We start from the raw sequence: 4,595 nt of genomic DNA on the forward strand, positions 1-4,595 counted from the left end.
TATTATGATTAAAACATCATCTCTTCAATTAAAAACAAAAACATATACTATCTAATCAAGTGGACATCTGAAAATCTCTCATATATTCCTAACTCATGGTATAAATAGTTCTGCAACTAAACCTTACAATTTTTTCTTTAGAAGGAATTTCACATATTAGACGTGGAACAAACATTTCATCAGTTGTTATTTTCAGCTCATCTTTTAACAGCATATGTTTAAACATGCATTCAGTCAAGAATTCAACTCTGAATACCTCTGACATTATGTAATTTATGTCATTTTATATACATTTCTATGCACTTTTGTGATTTTTGTGTGTGGACCTTTAACAGTAGGTGGCAGCATGTGCTCATGAGTCATGACATCAGTTCGCCAGTAAAATAAAAGAAGAAGAAGAAGAAAGGCGAGGATAAAGCCAAGATCAAATATGAAATAATGCAAATATGGCAAAAAGAATGGGAGTCTGAGTCTAAAGCTAAACACTATCACACAAATCAAATAAATGGAGGGAAAAGGATAGCTATGGCAAACAGGCGAAAATAAGTGGTTAAGACTAGGTCATACTTGACTGAATGACACACTGCAGATAGTAGGGAAGAGTAATGGACTATGCACAAGATGTCAAACTAAGGAAGATGTAGAACATGTCTTATTTAGATACATTAAATACCATGAATACAGACAGAAATGGAAGATGAAAATGAAATTGAAGATATTGTTAGAGAACAAGGGATGGAAAGAAACAGACTCAAAGCTCTATTAATATTCCTTAAAAATTCAGGATCAATAATAATAGGAAATGTGTGATTTTTTTATTTTTTATTATTAAGTAAAGTATGTGTGCCTATCTGCACACTCCTGTACAGTAGGTGGCGGTATGCAATAATTTCAAGTTGCAAATGCAAGAAGAAGAAAATGACTTTTATTTTGATCTGGCGATGTGATGTCATAAGGCTGCGCGGCGCTCCTGCATCTGTTGCGATTCGCCTGAAGAAAGGTTTGTGTTTTAACCATTAAGCAGTGTTTAAATCCGTGCAACCAGTTCAAATAAGTTTATCTGACCGGACAATTCAGGTTAGACTGGGAACATCATACTCCAGGGTTTATGCAGTTGAAAATGGGACTCCACAAGGAAGTGTTTGTAGTCCCCTTCTATTTAATATAATGATCAATGATATGTTTAATGATGTGGAAAAAGGATTGGGGAAGTCAATGTATGCAGATGATGGTGCACTTTGGAAAAGAGGTAGAAATATAACGTATACAGTTAAGAAAGTTCAGCAGGCAGTAAACAAAGTTGAAGAGTGGGCAAAGAAGTGGGGCTTTAGAATATCTAGAGAAAACACAAAGAAGAGAAATGTTCGCATTAAGTTATCTCTTTATGGAAAACAATTGGAGCAGGTATCAGTGGTAAGGTTTCTTGGAGTGTGGTTAGATGAGAAACTGAAGTTTAATATAGAAAAATTATTGACTAAATGTAAGAAAGCACTGAATGTTATGAGATGTTTAGCGGGTAGTGAATGGGGGGCTAGCCGTAGTTCTCTCAGAAACATATATCTGGCAGTTATTAGGTCGGCAATTGATTATGGATGTATGGCATACGGATCAGCAAGCCAGCATGTACTGAAAAAAATTGACAAGGTGCAGACACAAGCTTTGAGAATATGCTGCGGAGCATTTAGAACATCACCCAAAGCTGCACTGGAGGTAGAAATGGGTGAAATGCCATTAGAAGAAAGACGTATGCAATTAAAAATGGTTCACTGGGTATCTTTAAAAGGCCACAACAGTAAACATCCAACTAAGGTGATTTTTGTAGAATGCTGGGAACATGAGAGAGGAGGTAGAAATGGGTGAAATGCCATTAGAAGAAAGACGTATGCAGTTAAAAATGGTTCACTGGGTATCTTTAAAAGGCCACAACAGTAAAAATCCAACTAAGGTGATTTTTGTAGAATGCTGGGAACATGAGAGAGCAAATATAAAAAGCATTGGTTGGATAGCAGAAGAAATGGCACAAACAATGGATTTAGTGAATAGGAAATATAGTGATGCTGTGCCTATACAAATTTATACGGATGGATCAAAAGATCCTGAATCTAATAAGACAGGAATAGCAATAGTCATACCACAACAAGAAGTAATTATTGCAAAAAGAACACCAGACTAGTTGATTGCTATTGTTTTAGCTTTACATTGGTTGGAAGACACACATACTAAGAAAGCAGTTTTATGCTCCGATTTACTGGCGGCTCTAAGAAGTATTCAGTCGGGACAATCAAATTGCAGACAAGATATTATTATAGAAATCATGCAACTGCTATATAGACTTCATGCTCATGACAGGGTTGTTTCGTTTTTGTGGATCCCAGCACATGTTGGAATAGATGGGAACGAGATGGCAGATAAACATGCTAAGAGATCATTGAATAAAAATAATGTAGAAATTGATGTAAAAATCAGCAAAGCAGAAGCAAAAACAATTATTAAGCAAGCTGTTATTAAATCTTGGCAACATAAATAAGCCACAAAAATACTATTTAAATTAATCCAGCATGTTCTGCGTGGCTCTGTGTATGTACATGGCACAGACGAGCGGTTTTGTTTTCTACACATACAAAGTGATTTCAGCTTCTGTCGTATCACTATAATGAGGACATAAATACATGAACAACATCTCCAGAACTGCTCTGACTCCCTCTAAGAGTCACTTCATGATCATTTGACAGTTTCATTTGATTAAAACTATCGCAATATTTCCCACAGACTCACTCTATTTGTGGCGGCATATATATGCTAACTCATTCTCTGCCAGCAGGAGGTGCTGTTGGAGTGGCAGAGATCGAGGTTTCCCCGGTAACGCTGTACACAAAGCTCCGCTCACAAACGCTGCTTTATCAGATATTACATGCTAGATGAAATGAAAATGACATCCGAAAATTTTCTGAAGACAGTCGGTTTCCTTCAGAAATGCAGTGATATAAAAACACCCGCACCGGGTTTCAATTTTGAAACGTGCAGTGCTCATGTTTATTCAACGAAGTCGAAGCCTTTTGGAAAATCTGTTTGTGGCGGTCAGTTTTGATATTGTGACGGGCGCCACAAATAAATAAATCAATGTATGGGAAACACGTACATAGGCTACAGAAACTTAAAAGTTCCTCATGGCAACCCGTCAAAATATAAATTCGGGTTAACTTAAAGAAATTATCAGAACTGTATTACTGTGGTGCAGTATGATATACATAATAGGGGAGCAGGGCACAAAGTAACACTTTTTGACTTTCTCAGTTTGTGTAAATCCACATAGGGTTAAGAATATATATTTTTTTATCCACAGTAATTTTACACGTGTCTAGTACAAATATGTTGCCTTGTTTCATAGTTACAGTGTATACGTTTTTCTTTATTTACCCTCAAAAAATGGAAGTGAAATGTGACAACATGCCCCGTAGGTGGAACACATTGTAACATCTGAGGGGCACGTTGTAACTTGACCATATGACAGCTTAAAATCTTATCTGATCGAATGAAAAAAATATACAAGACACACTAAAATATTTTGTTAATAAAATAAAATAATACTTTTTTTTCAAATAAAATAATGGCGTTTTTTAAGAATTAAAAATAATCTGATTTTGGAGTTAATAAATACTGTAAATTGTTATGCTAGCATGTGTGGAAATATTCAAACCACGTGTGTTACAACTAACCCCGCGTTACTTTATGCCCCGCGCTCCCCTACTACTACAACAATTATTAGAACTTTGTTTAAAAGAATAATCACACAATACTCTATTTCTTCCATGTTTTAATTTTAATAGTAACCCCTTTGTTTGCCAAAAAATAAAGAGTTTACTGTGGGAGTACTACACTCAACCAACACCAGGGAAGGCAGTTTTTGTCAGAGCCCTTGTTATTCTTAATTTTGAAACTAACTGAAATTTCTAGTGTCACATAGGCCAAGACATTTCAATAGGCTACTGAACTAAGTGTGCCTGTAAAAGGCTATTAGTGTTACAGTTTCATGAAAATAGTTGCAGTCTACTTAACAACTTCTACAATATAGCTATGAAGACCATTAAATTATTTACATATATTATACTTTTTAATTTAAGTTAATCCATTGATGTGCATTAGATGATGAATTGAATAATCACCTCTACTATTGTAGGTTATGTATGTTTTAGCCATCAGAAAAGAATTAATGAGGAATTATGAGAGGTTATGCTATTACACATACATTTCTAACATGTAAATTATTGAAGCCAAATACTTACATTTCCCCAAGCTGTTTAGCTGTAGTACAGTATTCATAGGCTTAATCATGAAGCATACAGTGGCCCCACTTTTAACTCTCTCTTTATATTACCCTTATTGTAGATGGATGCACAGAGTAAGAAGTGCACTTTGGGAGTACTACACTCAACTAGGGATGCTCCGATCTGCCTTTTTCGCCTCCGATACCGATTATTAAGCTATTGTATGGCTTCAGAAGTAACACAGAATCATTCGCACAATCGAAAAAAAAAAAATAATAATAACATAATTCTCGGATTTGGATCGGCTCTCTCTGACCGATACCCGATCCG

General features: G+C 35.6%; 1 protein-coding gene across 1 annotated transcript in view; it reads left to right on the plus strand.

Moving 5' to 3' along the window:
* The first annotated feature begins 929 nt into the window (after positions 1-929).
* Positions 930-4,595, plus strand: part of LOC107699146 (gastrula zinc finger protein XlCGF57.1-like) — an 11,144-nt gene continuing 7,478 nt past the window's right edge. Inside the window, exon 1 of the mRNA XM_016500331.1 lies at positions 930-1,000. The gene's annotated coding sequence lies outside the window, so the exon portion shown is untranslated. The remainder of the gene's footprint in view (positions 1,001-4,595) is intronic.

The sequence above is a fragment of the Sinocyclocheilus anshuiensis genome, unplaced genomic scaffold (assembly GCF_001515605.1).
Source record: "Sinocyclocheilus anshuiensis isolate Anshui unplaced genomic scaffold, SAMN03320099.WGS_v1.1 scaffold166, whole genome shotgun sequence".
NCBI classification, from domain to species: Eukaryota; Metazoa; Chordata; class Actinopteri; order Cypriniformes; family Cyprinidae; genus Sinocyclocheilus; species Sinocyclocheilus anshuiensis.